The sequence below is a fragment of the Ranitomeya variabilis genome, chromosome 8, assembly GCF_051348905.1.
Source record: "Ranitomeya variabilis isolate aRanVar5 chromosome 8, aRanVar5.hap1, whole genome shotgun sequence".
NCBI classification, from domain to species: domain Eukaryota; kingdom Metazoa; phylum Chordata; class Amphibia; order Anura; family Dendrobatidae; genus Ranitomeya; species Ranitomeya variabilis.
This window is the reverse complement of record NC_135239.1, coordinates 13,326,485-13,346,951: the sequence shown is the minus strand read 5'-3', so window position 1 is coordinate 13,346,951 and position 20,467 is coordinate 13,326,485. Positions and strand designations below refer to the sequence as shown.

Sequence of the window (20,467 nt, the reverse complement as noted above, 5' to 3'; positions counted from 1 at the left end):
AAAAGACTGCCGGCTTTCTTTGTGTTAAGGGGACATTCACTTTACTAACATATATATGTACATATAAATAAAATTCTAAAATGAAACGTTATTTATATATATATTATATTTATTTTTTCAAAAAGGTCATTCACTTTACTAATATATAATATATATACATGTGTGTGTGTGTGTGTGTGTATGTATACATACTGTATATTTATCAAATTCGAAAATGAAACATTTAAAAATGTATATTTTTTTTTCTAAAGGATTTATTTTATAATTTCTTTGGATTTCCCATTATATTTTATTTTAAAAATTGTACTGAAATTTAATTAGAATTTTAGGAAAAGTTTTTTTTAAATCATTTAATACAATATAATTTGGAATAGAACATAAACATATTATTATATAATATATTATATTTCATATATATTATATAATAATAATAATTATTATATATATTATATAAATAAAACTTAAGGTCGTATCATAGTATTAATATTTGATCAAGTCATTAATAAAAAGTTTGAATGTAAACACAATTCATCGCTGTTCGACTTTCTAGTTGGTTTCCAGTGCAAGAAAGGCAAAATAACCATTATTTTTTTTTTAATATCAGGGAATGTTGACTTTAAGGGATCGAGACCTAAGAATTAAAAAATAAAATGTTGAATTTTTTGACAGTCTGTATGGAAATTTTTTCATTACCATTTTAGCGTAGACTGCTCGGCAGTTTAGGATCCTACATGAGGGGCAGAAGGTTTTGTTTTTTTTCAGTGTCTGTTTATGACAAGCATATTCTGTTGTTACTTATATAAGTTACTGTCCAGTCGGCACAAAATTAAAATTTGCCATAAGATAAAAATCGGCAAAATGGCCAATTTAGAGTGTAATCAACAATCAATAGTTTACTGGTGAAACAAGTGATTTTTTTTTTTCAACCCAGAAAAAACTAATCAGTCATGTTGGACTTTTTCAACTTATCATAAACTATTGTCAGCCAATAACAAAAATCTAATGTGGCTGATGTAGTTTGACTTTTTTTTTTTTTTTTTTTTACACCAACAAACGACCATTCATTCAAGCGATGAACATCCTCGGCCCACCTTTGTCTTATATGTATGGGGGCCCTAAAACCAACTTAAAAGAGGCAATAATCAAAGAAGAACACATTTTTCCAATTATCGATCAGCACTTGTCCGTCGGGTGATCAGATCATTGAACCTACGCAAAGTTGGGGAGAACATACACGGAAGTGTTGCCTTTGGTTGAATTTGCAAGGCAATAGAAGACAGATAAGAAAGCAACTTTTCGGTTCTCAGTTCCTTTTTGAGTCATGAATACACCACGATGACCTATAGGCCCAAAAGTAGGACCAAAATAAAGAAACACAGAGCCTTTTGGACCTGAATCCATCTAATCCATGCTCGACCTCCCTCAAAACAAGATATCCCTTGACAAGCCTGATGGTTGATCATTTTTTCATGGCCAGTCCTTAGATGTCCTCTTTACATCTTTTCCCACCAAGCCTTTTTTATAACAATTCTTTCAGTAAGGAAACATTTTCTTGATTTCTTTTCTAGTCCTTGGATAAGCTTTAATTCCTAAGAAAAACAAAGAGAAAAACATTACAAAACTACCAAAGTATTTATTTTATTATCCTTCTATAGGTCGGATTTTGAGGATATTCCCACTACTGGTGACGAACTACAGTTTGCGAATCTCAACCATTCCGACCTCAAACTCATGCAACTCTTAGCTACATTGTTTTCTTCTAAATATATCAGTGACAGTCTTTCTCTTTGAGGCCAGTATTGCACCATTTTTGTAACCTCTCACCATTCCGACACTTTCATACGTGACCCCGATACATTACTCCAGGCTTCATTATAAAATAGTCAATCATCGATATTTTAGTGGCCACCAACGAAGTAAAATCTACATGATCCTCCAAGACGATAGAGATCAGAAGTCAATCTCCGTCTTACTTTTAAAGTCTAATAAAACATCTGCTTATAATCCCAACTCTTATAATAGCTGCAATTAACTCCTAGGCACATCTGATCGGCCATAAATTTACATCTCTCATAAGACGGGAGGACATCGAGAGTAGCCGGGAGCCAATGTTTCCTAGCGAGAGGTCCTTCAAGAGCTTTCGCCTCCAAGAAGCTTATGGAATAATTTCCTCTTGCCTATGAATATAAATGTGCGCTTATTAGAACCCACAGAAAAGTTATTTTCTTTCCATGATTTGCTCCCAACATGTAGCACAACAGGTCGAGCTCCTTGGAACCAGTGCAGTTAAGCTGTAGGCCATGGCTGAAGTGGTCCGAACCCATGAAATAACAGCGCGGCACTATTTATTTTCTTGACCTTACGCAGGTTAACTCTCCTCTTTTGATAGAGGACAGTGATATGTTGCAATTTTTATTTATCTTTTTGAAATGTCTAAGATTAAGGAAGACCTCTGGGGCATACGGGGCCGACCTGTACACACAGCCAGCCTTACATTAGTCAGTAGAAGAGCGGCCTAGTTAATTGTGGCATGCGAGCGGCCGGCTGCACAGATGTCAAATGTCATGCTCTATCCGATGAAGAGGTCTCTGCCTCGGGCTGTTTATATACGACCAACCAGTGTTTCCTGCTCCATGATGAAATAATTATGGGGCCCCAAGTGAGGCACAACTTGTAAGCTGTAAAGGCATTACATTTCAGCAAAATGTGAAAACATTTTCCATATTTATTCATTTAACACATTCACTGCTGGGCTGGTCCCACAGACCCTCACACGGTTCACCCTGCATAGAGTAGTAAGGGAACGCCTGAGGATTAATTTAATGGGTCATTTTATTTTCCAGTGAGTCCACCGAATCCTTTTTTTTTTTTTTAATAAAAATTAAATGGAAAAGATCTGGACAATAAGTTCCTTTGAAATAATTAAATATTTTTGGACATTTATGGTATATCTTACACTATGGCTGGTCCAAATAACTAAAGCAATTGTTACCATCCACCTCTTGTGTCTCCCCTTTTCCTCATAGATTGTAAGCTTGCGAGCAGCAGGGCCCTCATTCCTCCTGGTATCTGTTTTGAACTGTGATTTCTGTTATGCTGTAATGTCTGTTGTCTGTATAAGTCCCCTCTATAAGTTGTAAAGCGCTGCGGAATATGTTGGCGCTATATAAATAAAATTATTATTATTATTATTATTATCTCTAGAATACTCCGTAAATGGCGGATCGATGTGCCTCCATGTATCTCGAGGATGGGGCTCCCTCTTGCGCCTTTGGAAATGGAGAGGATGCCCCCTCTGTGGGGGGTCTAGAAAATTGGCAAGCAATTATACTCCGCTATCTCCATTCACTTCTATAGGAGTTTCCAACAATTGGTTGGAGCATTTTACAGAACTCCCATAGAAGTGAACAGAGAGCAACACATGTAGCCGACTCTCCCTTCTACGCAATGTGACATAGGGCACCATTCTGGGGTTATGCCATGAAAGTACGAGGTAGGAATACCGCCTATAGTTTAATAATTTCATAATTCTCATGTATAGTCAGGTTTGTATGGTCCGGAGACCCCTAACACAGGCGCTCCACTTACCCAAGCAGACATGATTAGGAGCTTACCCACTGGATGACTCTTCATTCCAGTGATAACTTTTGACCATATACTTTTTATTAGATTCTACCGTCTTTTTGTATTGTTGGTTGAGGTGCATGATGGCTTACCATTGTAACTAGTCTTGGCTTTTTGACTCAGATCAAGTGTAGCAGCTTTCGAAAAGGTGACTCCAGCCCGCAGATTGTGACACTATGGACACTGGGTTTGGTGCACAGTCGATATTGGCTCCTGGTTTTGCTAGGGTGGCAGCCCAGGTGGATGCCGGGAGGATGATTTGGGCTTTCCCTGAGCTTCGGTAAAGAGAAGTCAGTTGTCTCAATACCTCACTGTGGCCTTCTGTCTCGTAGGGTTAGGGAAGGATTTGTAGGGGCCCCTCTCCTTTCGGAGTGGGCTGCAGTAGATCGCATCCTTGTGCACATTTTTCAGTGCAGTTGGGTGAAGAGAGCACGATCTCAGGCCCAGAGGCAGAAGGCTGCGTAGGGAAAGAAGGAACAGCGCCCCACACTGGAGCTCGGACATTTGAGTGACATGTCACATGTTCTTGGTGCCCAATCGTGGCCAATCATGGAATTCTGGATGCAATGTTGCAAAGTTGAGTTAGAAATGACTACCAAGGCCAATTGACGTGACGCCAATCTGGAGGTCGAGCCACCACCTAGCATTGTACCCACTGGCAGCAGGGAGGAGATTTACTTGGGACTTGCCAAAATCTACCAAATCTAGGATAAACTTTATCACCCCCATGTGAGTGGAGTAACAACCCGAATCCCAGTCTCTGGGCCAAGTTGTAGTCCAGCACTGGGCAGGCACTATACTGCTAACCCTGCCTGTTTTTCTTAGCTCACGTAGGGCATGTAAAGCCTATATAGAAGCCTGTTATAACAAAAGTATAATTATAGTTTCATTCTTCGTGTTTACATTGGACTAAAACATGGGAAAAAAAGAAAACTTTAAAGTAAAAAAGCCTGAACAGCAGAAAGAATGCGCCAATACCTCAATTATCCCGTCACTCAAAAAGTGGCAATCGTTCCAATTTTTTTCTTTTACTTTGCATGTCAAGTACATTTTATGAAAATTATCCACTTCAACTTCTGCACCTCGGGCAAAAGTGGAAATGAATGTGCTCCTCTAATGGGATGCTTAACAAGTTTTTGGTTCATGAACTTGTAAATATTAATCTGGATTTTCACATTCATACGAGACTGAAATAGTTCCGAATTACTCCCCAAGGATCTGCTCCGGTTAACAGACCCACCCTGACGTCTGAAGTGTCTGCATTGAAATGAATGTTTTCCTTTAAAATTGAGGATTATTTGGAGACGTGATTGGTCAACACTTTCCTGCTACTTATATGTGAGGCTCGGATGCCGGAGAACCAAATATTTCTACCTTAAAAAGGGGCTGTCTTTTTAGAAAAACCCATTATAAAAAATCTTATTAAAGAGATAATAGAGTAAAAGGACCAAAACCAGAGACCCACTTTTAGCAAGATCAGTTGAGAACAGGGGCAAAAACCGTCTCTGGCGGACCCTAGCCGATGACCACAGGTACAGCATTAAATAGGAACTGTAATACTTCTTTTGTCCTCTGGTGGTGCTGCAGGGAAAATGAAGACTTTCTGTTGAGTTTATCATACCGATCACAACTGATCATTGGTGATCGCAGCAGAAGGATTATTTGAAGTTGCGAATGGTAAAACTTTGTACCACGACGAATGACAGTACTATGTCCAAAACGCGTCAGTTTGGCCTTGATGCCATATTTTTAATGCACCTGGAACTTTTTAAGCCGCTACTAATAAATTGATGTATGTGTATCCTACACAGCTGGATATCTTTGTTTGCTTAATGGTCCTGTTACATACATGTCAGTAAAAAGACTGTCTTTTTAGAAAAACCCTTATTTTATTAGACAGTTAATAGAGGGGGGGTCTTCAGTTTAGGTCCCGTTATTTATTAGAAGGATGAGTTGCATAGAATATCTCTGACTTTGGAGGACCTGACAGATTTGAATAGGAAATGTGCGATGCCTAATTTGTCCTGTGGGGGTGCTACAGGGAAAATGAAGCCTTGTTGTTTCATAGTTATTGGGAACCGCAGCAGAAGGACACCTTGTGGATTGTGTTTTTCAAGGTATCTTGCTAACAAAGAGGGATTGCCAGGGACAGCCATGCCACATGTGCAGGGTCAAGTTTCCTGTGACACGCCTGTCCCTGATCTGGGCTTTGCTTCTGTCACACCGGTCCGCTAAGCTCTGTGGTGCTCCATGTCAGGCTTTACAGATGGCTCGATGTGCTCCCATATGATCATTTGCCTGGGCCTATAGAAGGTTCACCAAGATGCTCACCTGTGTCTTGGTATTAAGACTTCAATGTTGCTATACTCTGGTTTCTCTATACACCTAGATGGTTGGACCACTGGTGGACACAAACAGGAAAGGGCCTTTATATGGGCCTCCTTACATCCGTGGCCCATGTGCCAACGCCGACCTTGGAGGATCCACCTCACCTGCTGAGCCTAGCACTGCCCAGCACCAATAAGTGGTTTAAACTATATACTGTCACAAAGCAGTCACCGTTCACCATCATCTCTCTAATCTGAGGACCCTGGTGGAGGGACCCTCCTCGTGGCACCTGACTGCTCTCGTTAGTTGCCTTTGTATATTCACTTAATAATCTGCTTTTTCTTCAAGCTAAGTCTTACCTGGGATTCAGCTGTAATGTAGGACAGAAACATTGAGCCGTTGGCTGGACTGTTATACATTGGGCTGTTATACATAAGAGAATTTTCTCTGCCTAAAGAGCTAAATCGTATTTTTCTTCTTTGTAGGTAGACTGTTCTCACACATACATATACGTTTCTACATACCTGTACATTATAGGTAAGAAAAAAAAGCTAAAATTAAAAGTTAGAGATGATTTAAAAAAAAAAAAAAAAAAAGGACCAAAAATGAGTGGCTCAAAAATACATCACATTTTTTAAACAGTTAATAACACGGTCATATTTGATATCCCTGTAATTGTAACAAGCTGTACATTTTATATAGTATTTAGTAAAAAAAAATAATAATAATAATAAAAAAAAAAATGGCGCAACATTTTATTTGTAATTGAATTAATTACAAAAATGAATATAAATGTGAAGCTTAGATAGATGGCACAATGATACCTAAACAAAAACTGCCAAAAACAAGACCTCTCATAGTGAAGTTTAGAAAGAAAAAAAAGGTACGGCGATAAAATGCGAAAACAAAAAAAATATATATCTGTTGGTCTGGATGAGTGCATCACAAAAATGTCCATGTGTCCAGACGTGTTGTGTGTATGTGAGCTTTTAATGTGCAATGTTTACAATATATATTTGTGCATAATATATTAACGTGGGTAAGCCGGTGGGATGGCGGAGCAGACCCGTCCTGCGCAGTGCCCCGTCACTGTCAGCGTCCACCCCTGTCAAGTATATTAATGTAGGACAATAGGAGAAAATATTTTGTCCTTTTGAGATTAATTGCCCCAACGATCGCAGGTGATTGGCTTTTTTTCTGTAAACTGTTGGAACCCAAAATCAATCAAAGGTGGGAACCAGGAACCAAAACTTTGGGGTTTTAATATGAGCGAATGATTGCACTAGTCGCAGGCTTCCTTTACCGCTGACATCCGGGACTCATTTCTGGGTTCCAATCGTTTGCATTTGGAATATCAACAACATTAAGCAAATAACGTGCGGTTTCCAGGATTTGTATATCAGAAGGTAAATACGCCGCTGCCATTGTCATCGCTCAATTACTTGCATGAAACATTTGTTACTGGATGTTTCCAGCAGCTCCAGTTTATTTTATCTGTTGGTTCTCCTGGTGCCAAAAGGGAAAGTGCACAAGGGTGAAAAACACCTGTCGTGTGTACGGGGTGAGGGATCGGGGAATGTGCGCACCACCGGGGCCTTGCTCTAGGAAAGCTTCCTAATACAGAGATTGTCACTATCGCGGGAGTATCGGTTTAGAGGGGGGGGTGCACATGTTCCGGCTTACGACGTCACTTCTTGTAATCACTTTATATTTTGGAAAACCTGATGTGGTTAAAATAAGGGACTGGCTCCTTCTCGTGGGGGGTTCGGCTCAGAAGCCGGACACTTTTTATAGCAAAGAGTGGAAGATGCTGGGGACAGAGCGAACGCACCTCTGCGGTGTTAAAGATGGGTCATGGGTCACACTGGTCTGTAAGTTATATTATGCAGAGGCGATAACTTACTCTTTTGGTAATAACTTTTTGGGAACTTTTCAGCACTATTTTCATGTAGGTGTAGCGGCTGCGTAGGCGCTTGTCCCCTTATAAAAATGACACCATTCTCACACAGATCCGATGGGCCAAACTTGAGAAATTTAGTTTTGAATCCAAATGCAAATCAGACTGGAAGTGCACTGGGGGCGTGATGATGCACTTCCACTGACACGCCCCCAGCCTGATTTGCATATGCCTTCTACCTTAAATGTCTCACGACTGGCCCATCAGATTTGTGAATAAAAGGTCTCATTTTTATCAGGGCGCCAGCACCTACGCACTCATACCATTACTTCCACTGGAAAAAAATTCCAATAGGTTCCCATTAAGATTTATTATCCCTTTATTCCAATCTCAGATTTTTCACGTGAAGTCTTAGAAGGATAAAAATAAAAGTCATCAGCGACAGACTATGAATATCAGCAATAAGATGCGGATAGGTCTGTTCTGAATGCAGAATTGAGGGCCATTTTGCATTGAAGGGAACAGAGGGATTTATCAGTTGGAAGACAAGCGGCGATGTCATTTGGGTTCTACGTGGAAACCTTGGCACAATGAGCGCTCGGCTGTTGTTCTACGGTAAACATTGGCGCTGAATGGAGGAGAACAGTTAGAAGGTGCTCGGGGTGAGGACGCAGGTAGCTGCCAGGTACGTCTCACTGCCTTCCTGTTTTCCATACTGCAGCCTAATTCCCCGGATTACTGTCATCACCTCCGCCGGCCGCTTTTCACAGCTATTCTGAGGTCTAAGCAAACATTGGCATTCTCCTGCTATTCACCGCCGTCCGTACAGATCACATCTCAAGATGGAAGTTATCTCATCTGCAGAAGAAAAGATAGATAAATATTTCTTAGTGCCAGATTCCGATACTGATTTGTGTCTCAATCATCTATGTAATTGTTCCTTGGCGCAAGCCAAAAAACTATCATCAGCCCTACTTAACGGGTTATCACCCCGAGGAGGCAACTATTTAATACCGACTTATCTTGTAGGTGTCATTATGCCCGATAAGGAAAAGCAGTTGGCCAATAGAGGCGCTATTATATGGGACTTTCTTAAAGGGCAACCCCTTTAATTCTGTGTAGAATTTCAGAAAGCTATTTGCTTCTTTACCCATGGTCTCATAGGTCATCCCAAGTCATGGGGCTGCACCAGAGGAGCAAAGCAAACACGAAGCCCGTGCATGAACTTTGAATCCACGGTCACTTTTATTATCTTCTTAAAAAAGTTGTTCTTTTTAGGTAAAATAGTCCAAAGGGGGTTTGGGCCATTTTTGTAACAGGGGGTCCCGTGAATACAAAGAGAATCCCCGGTTGTCCGGCATGAGGAGGATAGTGCTACAGATCTCATTCCAGTCCGTGGGCTTTCCATAACACAAGGACATGCCTAGACCACCTTCCTCATACAGTCCAGAATGATGGACCACCACTATTAACCGTAAAATGAGGGGTCTTAAACTTAAAGTATAAATTACAACCTGTGTGTCTCGGCTCATATTTTTGTCCTTGCTTCACTTTTAGGACTTCTTCCATTAGGATCTGGAGTCCAACCACAAAGACAAAGCAGAAATCTTCTTTACTGGAAGCTGAATAGAGACATGTTGTAACAGAGGAACATCATAAAAAAGGTTCGGAGCCTACGCGTTTCGCGTGTTTAACCCTTAACCAGGGCATACACCAAAAATACATTGTATCCTAAGAATATCTGTACGCAATGTATTTAAAAAATGCTAAATAAAGAACTGACATAATGTGGTGTCAAAACGACTCCCTGCGCACATGATAAGGATTTTGGAGCTTCTTTTAACCACAGAAAGTGTTGAAAGTGACAAAGTGGCTAAAAAACTTGATCTGATTATTCTATATGTGGCTTCTGCTGCAAAAAGCGACACAAAGGACACCACTAAAGACGTCGGCGGCGTTCACACACCCTAACGCTAGTGTCCACGTCTGTTCTCATTGGCAAGATGGGAAAAGTGGAACAATTTTCATCAGTGTTTTGTCCGTGTGTCAGTCTTATGATTAAGTCTTTTAAGTTTTTCTCCTAAACAAAGAAAAGAAAATGATGGAAGTTTCTCAACCTGTTAGTGAAAAACGATCAGCACTAGGAATGAACATGGATGGCAGCCGTGCACGGGCCGAGATTTTCATAGGCGCATAGACGTGAATGGGTGAATTTAGTCCATGACTCAGATCAGAATTCAACATCTCCAGTTTCCTTTTTTTTTGTTTTTTTTGGGGGGGGTTGTATTTTTTACAGAAAAAAAAAAATTGACATGTGAACAGCCCCATAGAACGTGTCCACATTATAGTCTATCTGTGAAAGACATTGATTAAACAGATGCCTGAAAGAGGCCATAAGCCGGGATAGGATGACCATACGTAAAATCAACCATTTTCATCCATATGTTTTGGGGGGGTTAATGTCCATGTTCCAGCCATTGTTATGCTTTAATAATTAAAATAATTTCACGGCCCAAATACAGTTTTCTGTGTTACGTACAATGAATCCTCTAAAAAAAATGCATGTCATACGTATGTTGTTCCTACGATATCCGGGGTTTGTTTATTTTTTTTATAATGCAGTCATAAAGTAGTTCATGCTGCGACCATCAGCGATGTAGTACATGCTGCGACCATCAGCGGTGTAGTGCATGCTACGACCATCAGCGGTGTAGTGCATCTACGACCATCAGCGGTGTAGTGCATGCTATGACCATCAGCGGTGTAGTGCATCTACGACCATCAGCGGTGTAGTGCATGCTACGACCATCAGCGGCATAGAGCATGCTATGACCGTCAGCGGTGTAGTTCATGCTACCACCATCAGCGGTGTAGTGCATCTGCGACCATTAGCGGTGTAGTGCATGCTATGACCATCAGCGGTGGAGTGCATGCTATGACCATCAGCGGTGTAGTGCATGCTACGACCATCAGCGGTGTAGTGCATGCTACGACCATCAGCGGTGTAGTGCATCTACGACCATCAGCGATGTAGTGCATGCTATGACCATCAGCGGTGTAGTGCATGCTACGACCATCAGCGGTGTAGTGCATCTACGACCATCAGCGGTGTAGTGCATGCTACGACCATCAGCGGTGTAGTGCATGCTGCGACCATCAGTGGTGTAGTGCATGCTGCGACCATCAGCGGTGTAGTGCATCTACGACCATCAGCGGTGTAGTTCATGCTATGACCATCAGCGGTGTAGTGCATGCTGCGACCATCAGTGGTGTAGTGCATGCTACGACCATCAGCGGTGTAGTGCATGCTATGACCATCAGCGATGTAGTGCATGCTATGACCATCAGCGATGTAGTGCATGCTATGACCATCAGCGGTGTAGTGCATGCTGCGACCATCAGTGGTGTAGTGCATGCTACGACCATCAGCGGTGTAGTGCATGCTACGACCATCAGCGGTGTAATGCATGCTACGACCATCAGCGGTGTAGTGTATGCTCCGACCATCAGCGGTGTAGTGGATGCTATGACTATCAGCGGTGTAGTGCATGCTGCGACCATCAGCGGCGTAGTGGATGCTATGACTATCAGCGGTGTAGTGCATGCTGCGACCATCAGCGGCGTAGTGGATGCTATGACCATCAGCGGTGTAGTGCATGCTGCGACCATCAGCGGCGTAGTGGATGCTATGACCATCAGCGGTGTAGTGCATGCTGCAACCATCAGCGGCGTAGTGCAAGCGACGACCAATATCCCACATGTAGAAACACTCATGTGACCTGTGGATTTGCAAGGATCCGTTGTCTATCCTTGTTGCATACAGCCAGCAAAGTCCAAATGCACAATCTGAACGAGCCCTAAGATGTATTGTCCAACAGGGTCCTGATCTAATCTGAAATCAATTTCTTCTGACCTCGGTCTGTTATTGCTCTTCTACCCACCACTATACTTTTCAATTCACCTCTGCTTTTTCAGATTGACTCCTGTCTAGAAACACAAGCCCCTACAAATGAACCCAGAGCCGATTACCACCAAGGATAAAATGATTGTGCTCCTGTGCGCAGTAACTCCAGTTTAGCCGTATTGTCTAACAGGGTTTGGATAAAGTCTTAAAAAGGACGTGTCATTCAGAATAAAAATGTACACTGCTCAAAAAAATAAAGGAAACACTTAAACAACAGAATCTAACTCCAAGTAAATCCAATTTCTGTGACATCACACTGTCCACTTAGGAAGCAGCACTGATTGACAATCAATTTGACATGCTGTTGTGCAAATGGAATAGACAACAGATGGAAATTATTGGCAATGAACAAGACACCCTCAATAAAGGAGTGGTTCTGCAGGTGGGGACCACAGACCACATCTCAGTACCAATGCTTTCTGGCTGATGTTTTGGTCACTTTTGAATGTTGGTTGTGCTTTCACACTCGTGGTAGCATGAGACGGACTCTACAACCCACACAAGTGGTTCAGGTAGTGCAGCTCATCCAGGATGGCACATCAATGCGAGCTGTGGCAAGAAGGTTTGCTGCATCTGTCAGCATAGTGTCCAGAGGCTGGAGGTGCTACCAGGAGACAGGCCAGTACACCACGAGACATGGAGGGGGCCATAGGAGGGCGACAACCCAGCAGCAGGAACGCTACCTCAGCCTTTATGCAAGGAGGAACAGGAGGAGCACTGCCAGAGCCCTGCAAAATGACCTCCAGCAGGCCACAAATGTGCATGTGTCTGCACAAACGGTTAGAAACCAACTCCATGAGGATGGTCTGAGTGCCCGACGTCCACAGATGGGGGTTGTGCTCACAGCCCAACACCGTGCAGGATGCTCGGCATTTGCCACAGAACACCAGGATTGGCAAATTCGCCACTGGCGCCCTGTGCTCTTCACAGATGAAAGCAGGTTCACACTGAGCACATGTGACAGACGTGACAGAGTCTGGAGACGCCGTGGAGAGTGATCTGCTGCCTGCAACATCCTTCAGTATGACCGATTTGGCAGTGGGTCAGTAATGGTGTGGAGTGTCATTTCTTTGGAGGGCCGCACAGCCCTCCATGTGCTCGTCAGAGGTAACCTGACTGCCGTTAGGTACCGAGATGAGATCCTCAGACCCCTTGTGAGACCATATGCTGGTGCGGTTGGCCCTGGGTTCCTCCTAATGCAGGACAATGCCAGACCTCATGTCATCATGTCTTGCACCATCCACCAACGTCACGTTGCACCACAGACTGTCCAGCAGTTGGCGGATGCTTTAGTCCAGGTCTGGGAGGAGATCCCTCAGGAGACCATCCGCCGCCTCATCAGGAGCATGCCCAGGCATTGTAGGGAGGTCATACAGGCACATGGAGGCCACACACACTACTGAGCATCATTTCCTTGTCTTGAGGCATTTCCACTAAAGTTGGATCAGCCTGTAATTTCATTTTCCACTTTGATTTTGAGCATCGTTCCAACTCCAGACCTCCGTGGGATATTAGTTGTGATTTACATTGATCATTTTTAGGTTTTACTGTTCTCAACGCATTCCACTATGTAATGAATAAAGATTTACAACTGGAATATTTCATTCAGTGTTACCTAGGATGTGGGATTTTAGTGTTCCCTTTATTTTTATGCAAATAGATCAATGGCTGCACTCAAAATTTACTGTGCTAAGACAAGGAAAATGTGCAATACATGAAATGTGAATAGCATAATGGCTAGGGAAATTATTATTATTATTTTTATGAGCAGTGTATTTTTTTTTTACCTGGTGTAAATGTCGCTGTTCTCCTGAATCCGGCAACATTTTTATTTTTTTCCTGCTCCTCTCCGTTCCTGAGATATGGCCCCTTCTTCCCTATATATAAATCTAGTCTTGTTGTACATGTGGGCGTGGTCCTCAGGAAGACTCAGACAATAGTAGAGGACTACACCCACTTGGCTAACAAGACAAGATTCAGAGTCATTGAAAAGGAGGTCATATCTCAGGAAAGGAAAGGCGCTGAAACAAAAGAAAAACATTGGCGGATTCAGGAGAACAGCGGCGTTTACACCAGGTGGAACAATATATGTTTAGTGACAGGTCATTAAATCCATCTCCTTTCTCATCGGTCAGTCTGATACTCTGCTCTTCCCCCCATTTGACATTTTAGCTCTGCGTTTTCAGATTGGCTTCTGTGCAGGAACACGAGCCCCCCACAAATCATCCAAGCCCCGATATGCCTGTGATGAAGTATACAATGTATCTGCCGTCCACAATAATGGAGCGCGGCGGCTTCGTACTTTGTGTAGCATGCCTCAGTGACTGCGACATTCCAGCAGGTATCATTCCTGGAATTTTTACAACACGCAAGGTGAATCTATCAAACTAAAACAAGCATCAGACTGCACAAAACCCTGCAATGATTGATGCATCTTCAGTCAGTGTGATCCGCACGTCGTGTCACAATGACTTGTTAGTAAATGTCACTTAGCCGGAACGACTAAACGTGAAAGATCCATTGACTCCGCAGACTTCAGGTCTTTACAACAACTGTTGGACGAGGAGAGAGAAAAATAACATTTGTCATATTTTCCTGTGTCAGGATGATAAATGTGGGGCAGGAGCTTCGGCTGTGTGTACAGTACGTCTTGTCTGTCCATTACGGTCTGTTATCACAGCGCAGAACTACCCAGAAGCCTTTTGTTCGCGACTTGTCAAAAATACACAAAGCTCCGACTTGGAAGGAGTTGTACTTTATAGGGTTAGGGAAATGATGTATTCTTAGGATTACCGTCACCTGTCAACAATTCTATGCATCACCTGACCGCAGAACAGATTAGCTCCCCTATGTACACGGAGAGTGTGAATAGCGAGGTGTTTCTGGGACCGTCGTCTTCAGCACTTCTGTTGACAGTGGGTTTGAAGTTCCTTATTTTTTTTCTATTTTTTTGAAAGCTGTGTCAACAAAGTCTGGCGTGCAAAAAGCTGGCAGCTTTCACCTAGTCCTGGTGAGGATGAGAATCCTGCAAGGCCAACCTGGGATACAGATGGAGCAGAGTTGGGCGAGTAGAATGGCGCAATTCTGCACTGAAATAAAACGTCATGCAACATGAAGAGCTAAAAAAAAATAAAAAAAAAATAAAATGACGGATTTGATTCATAGTTGTGTAAATGTTCAGATATTTCTCTCTGTAAACTGCTGCTTAAAAGAGTCAAAAAACACCTAAAACCCAAGATATAGAAGAGAGACAGGAGGTTGGCAGGTATCCCCGATACTGTGCACCGAATGGAAACATTGTATCTGCAAAACTCAACCTCGCGGCTGGATATACGGGCATGTCCAGTGCAGCGCCTGAGGGAGCGGAGCGCGAAACGTGCATTCTCCATGGTTCTTTCTTGTGTCGTGCTCCGCACCTTTATCCCTTGCACCTAATAGAACACAATTAACACCTGCCGTAATAGCACCATGTCCAAAACTGATGGAGAGAAAAGTAAAAGTATTTTCCATGATAACTGGATTGTATCAATCTAAAAGGGGTTAACCCATGTAGTGTCTTCAGGAGCGCACTGTTCCCCTTCTTCTGATGATTGACAGCTCAGACCAGCCGCATGGCTGTGCCACTCACGCAAACTATGCGCTTTTCAATGCTGCAAGAAGGGGCAGCTTTACCTCTGCAGCATCGGACCACCGAAGCCAAATCCAGCCAGAATGAGAGCAGCGCTTACAAGCTCTATAGCAAACAGCTTGTAACAGCTGCGCTACTCGCCTTGATAGACCTCGGAAGTGGCCGGTTACCATATCGAAAAGCAGTGAACTAGAAAATTGAAAGTCCCTCTGCTCGAGAACACAGAGGATTTTATTTAGAGGGAAGTTGTAAAGTGACTTGTTTTATGAAACACTTTGCAATTGTATCTGTTTAAGAAGATAAGATGTCTCTTAAATGTATGTTTTATGATATATTAATTAAGAGAATCCATAGTTTTTCATAGTAACACATTGTAGCACACGGTTTTATGTATTTGTAATAGACACTTAATATATTTTTTACAAGACAAGTGAGGTTGGAATCCTGACCATAGGAGCTTACAATCTCTGAGGTCTGCCAAGGGCAAAAGTCCGTCTAGGCATGTCAGTGGAGTAGGTGATGGGACCCCAGGTTAATGTTATATGTTTGGTGGAAGAGGGGGAAACTTTTACAAATTAGTTGAAGGTTTGGAAGAAGGGAGAGAAATCCAGAAAAAAAGGCGAATCACAAGAGAAGTCTTATATGTACAGTAAAAGGTGATTGCATAAATGGATAAATTGTGCAAGACACTCCAGGAGAGAGGAGGCAAGAGAGAGATATTGTGAGTTTTAAAGTTCAATAAATATTAAAGAAGTTTCGCCACTGGGGTGACACTTCAGGGGTTTGTCCAGGAATTAGATATTGATGAGAAATGATGATTAATATCATATCGTTGGGGTTCCAACACCCCCACAAATCACCTGTTTGCAGCCATCATGGTGGCTGGCAGTAAATGGCATAGAAAGCTGGGAAACGTGCATTGTGTAGTGGCCGTTCTCGGAACCACAGCTCAGCTCCGTGCACCGTGTAGTGGTCGTTCTCGGTACCACAGCTCAGCTCTGTGCACCGTGTAGTGGCTGTTCTCGGTACCACAGCTCAGCTCTGTGCACAGTGTAGTGGCTGTTCTCGGTACTACAGCTCAGCTCCGTGCACCGTGTAGTGGCTGTTCTCGGTACCACAGCTCAGCTCTGTGCACAGTGTAGTGGTCGTTCTCGGTACCACAGCTCAGCTCTGTGCACCGTGTAGTGGCCGTTCTCGGTACCACAGCTCAGCTCCGTGCACAGTGTAGTGGTCGTTCTCGGTACCACAGCTCAGCTCCGTGCACCGTGTAGTGGTCGTTCTCGGTACCACAGCTCAGCTCCGTGCACAGTGTAGTGGTCGTTCTCGGTACCACAGCTCAGCTCTGTGCACCGTGTAGTGGCTGTTCTCGGTACCACAGCTCAGCTCTGTGCACAGTGTAGTGGCTGTTCTCGGTACTACAGCTCAGCTCCGTGCACCGTGTAGTGGCTGTTCTCGGTACCACAGCTCAGCTCTGTGCACAGTGTAGTGGTCGTTCTCGGTACCACAGCTCAGCTCTGTGCACCGTGTAGTGGCCGTTCTCGGTACCACAGCTCAGCTCTGTGCACCGTGTAGTGGTCGTTCTCGGTACCACAGCTCAGCTCCGTGCACAGTGTAGTGGTCGTTCTCGGTACCACAGCTCAGCTCCGTGCACAGTGTAGTGGTCGTTCTCGGTACCACAGCTCAGCTCTGTGCACCGTGTAGTGGTCGTTCTCGGTACCACAGCTCAGCTCCGTGCACAGTGTAGTGGTCGTTCTCGGTACTACAGCTCAGCTCTGTGCACAGTGTAGTGGTCGTTCTCGGTACTACAGCTCAGCTCCGTGCACAGTGTAGTGGCCGTTCTCGGTACCACAGCTCAGCTCCGTGCACAGTGTAGTGGTCGTTCTCGGTACCACAGCTCAGCTCCGTGCACAGTGTAGTGGCCGTTCTCGGTACTACAGCTCAGCTCTGTGCACCGTGTAGTGGTCGTTCTCGGTACCACAGCTCAGCTCCGTGCACAGTGTAGTGGCTGTTCTCGGTACCACAGCTCAGCTCCGTGCACCGTGTAGTGGTCGTTCTCGGTACCACAGCTCAGCTCTGTGCACCGTGTAGTGGTCGTTCTCGGTACCACAGCTCAGCTCCGTGCACAGTGTAGTGGTCGTTCTCGGTACTACAGCTCAGCTCTGTGCACAGTGTAGTGGCCGTTCTCGGTACTACAGCTCAGCTCTGTGCACAGTGTAGTGGTCGTTCTCGGTACCACAGCTCAGCTCCGTGCACCGTGTAGTGGCCGTTCTCGGTACTACAGTCCAGCTCCGTGCACAGTCTAGTGGCCTTTCTCAGTATTGCAGCACAGCTCCTATTGAAGTGAATGTGTTCTGAGCTGCAGTACCGAGAGCAGCCTCTACATGGTTCACAGATCGTAGCTGATCCGGACACTGTACACTTTTGGCTGCTGTTTGAGCTGCGCAGAATGATCAGCAGGGACGCCGGGTGTCAGACGCCACGATCTGATACTGATGAGTGATGAGTGATGACATGTATGAATACTGTAAGCTATTGAATTGTATCCATTATGGTCAGTGAGCAGTAGCCATCACCCCAACCCTGGCATTGGCCCCATGAGGTGCTATGGCTACTACTCTGGTAATTTTGTATATGACTATTGCTCTCTCTCTGGTTGCACCTAGCCATTAGACATGTTTGTCATCCCAGTAATTCAGTGGTTAGCACTACAACCTTGGATTAGAGGAGTCGTGCATGTTTGCAGATGTCTTCCCACACCTATAGTCATGGGGTATACGTCTGTGCACCAGAGAAATGCCAGGTTTTGTGTTGCAGTTGGATCTGCGTACCCTAAACAGTGGGATCTTTATTTTAGCTACAAAGTTGCTTTACTCTTTATTTTATTTGTGAATATGGACAAAGCGGTATGTGACCAGGAAGCCGCGTGGGGTAAAATCCATCAGTTTCTCTTCCTAGATGCTTCACTAAAGAAATGTCCATTTTGGGTTTTGGCAGCGAGAGATCAAATATTGTGAATACAAATAAACTTCTAGGTTTAGTTTTGACTTTTAAAAGTTTGCTAAACCGAGTGATAATTGGATTCGGAAATGCAGCGTGATAACGATCGGAGGTCACAAATTATCTGAAAATGTTGGAGGAGACAGAAAGTAACTCAGATAAAAGGCTGAACTGAATCCTTTAGAAAGTGGCAATTTGTTCTGTTAATTAGTGTCATGTTTTACATAAAAACCAGAGACCCCCGAAGACTTGAGAGGTTTAGGGCTAGAAATCCTCCAGGGAATCTGCAGCCTTTTTGGCTTTATGTGATTGTGTAGATAAATAGATGGTCGAATACAACATTTGTATTTGGGTGGCCATTTATAATACAGGGCACTGTGAGCCATTTTCCTCCGCACCCCCATAGCTATACCCCCGGCTCACAGTCAGGTGCAGCCTCCAGCACTCATGGGTTGGCACAGGGGTTAGGGCCAGGTAGTTGGCCATTTCTCTCTGCGCCCCCCCATAGCTATACCTCCGACTCACAGTCAGGTGCAGCCTCCAGCACTCGTGGGTTGGCACAGGTGTTAGGACCAGGTAGTTGGCTATTTCTCTCTGTGCCCCCCATAGCTCTACCCCCGGCTCGCAGTCAGATGCAGCCTCCAGCACTCGTGGGTTGGCACAAGTGTTAGGACCAGGTAGTTGTCCATTTCCCTCCGCACCCCCATAGTTATACCCCCGGCTCGCAGTCAGGTGCAGCCTCCAGCACTCATGGGTTGGCACAGGGGTTAGGGCCAGGTAGTTGGCCATTTCTCTCTGCGCCCCCCCATAGCTATACCTCCGACTCACAGTCAGGTGCAGCCTCCAGCACTCGTGGGTTGGCACAGGTGTTAGGACCAGGTAGTTGGCTATTTCTCTCTGTGCCCCCCATAGCTCTACCCCCGGCTCGCAGTCAGATGCAGCCTCCAGCACTCGTGGGTTGGCACAAGTGTTAGGACCAGGTAGTTGTCCATTTCCCTCCGCACCCCCATAGTTATACCCCCGGCTCGCAGTCAGGTGCAGCCTCCAGCACTCATGGGTTGGCACAGGGGTTAGGGCCAGGTAGTTGGCCATTTCTCTCTGCGCCCCCCCATAGCTATACCTCCGACTCACAGTCAGGTGCAGCCTCCAGCACTCGTGGGTTGGCACAGGTGTTAGGACCAGGTAGTTGGCTATTTCTCTCTGTGCCCTCCATAGCTCTACCCCCGGCTCGCAGTCAGATGCAGCCTCCAGCACTCGTGGGTTGGCACAAGTGTTAGGACCAGGTAGTTGCCATTTCCCTCCGCACCCCCATAGCTATACCCCCGGCTCACAGTCAGATGCAGCCTCCAGCACTCATGGGTTGGCACAGGTGTTAGGACCAGGTAGTTGGCCATTTCTCTCTGCGCCCCTATAGCTATACCCCCATCTCACAGTCAGATGCAGCCTCCAGCACTCGTGGGTTGGCACAGGGGTTAGGACAGGTAGTTGGCCATTTTCCTCCGCACCCCCATAGCTATACCACCGGCTCACAGTCAGGCGCAGCCTCCAGCACTCGTGGGTTGGCACAGGTGTTAGGACCAGGTAGTTGGCCATTTCCCTCTGCACCCCCATAGCTATACCCCCGGCTCACAGTCTGGGGCAGCCTCCAGCACACATGGGTTGGCACAGGGGTTAGGACAGGTAGTTGGCCATTTTCCTCCGCACCCCCATAGCTATACCACCGGCTCACAGTCAGGCGCAGCCTCCAGCACTCGTGGGTTGGCACAAGTGTTAGGACCAGGCAGTTGGCCATTTCTCTCTGCGCCCCCCCATAGCTATACCCCCGGCTCACAGTCTGGTGCAGCCTCCAGCACTCGTGGGTTGGCACAAGTGTTAGGACCAGGTAGTTGGCCATTTCCCTCCGCACCCCCATAGCTATACCCCCGGCTCACAGTCAGGTGCAGCCTCCAGCACTCGTGGGTTAGCACAGGTGTTAGGACCAGGTAGTTGGCTATTTCTCTCTGTGCCCCCCATAGCTCTACCCCCCGGC

At 44.8% G+C, this 20,467-nt stretch overlaps 1 long non-coding RNA gene across 1 annotated transcript in view; it reads right to left on the bottom strand.

Annotated features, from left to right (window-relative positions):
• Positions 1 to 472: 472 nt before the first annotated feature.
• LOC143788154 (uncharacterized) overlaps positions 473 to 20,467 on the bottom strand; it is a 74,729-nt gene continuing 54,734 nt past the window's right edge. Inside the window, exon 3 of the long non-coding RNA XR_013218568.1 lies at positions 473 to 1,589. This is a non-coding gene — a long non-coding RNA (uncharacterized LOC143788154). The remainder of the gene's footprint in view (positions 1,590 to 20,467) is intronic.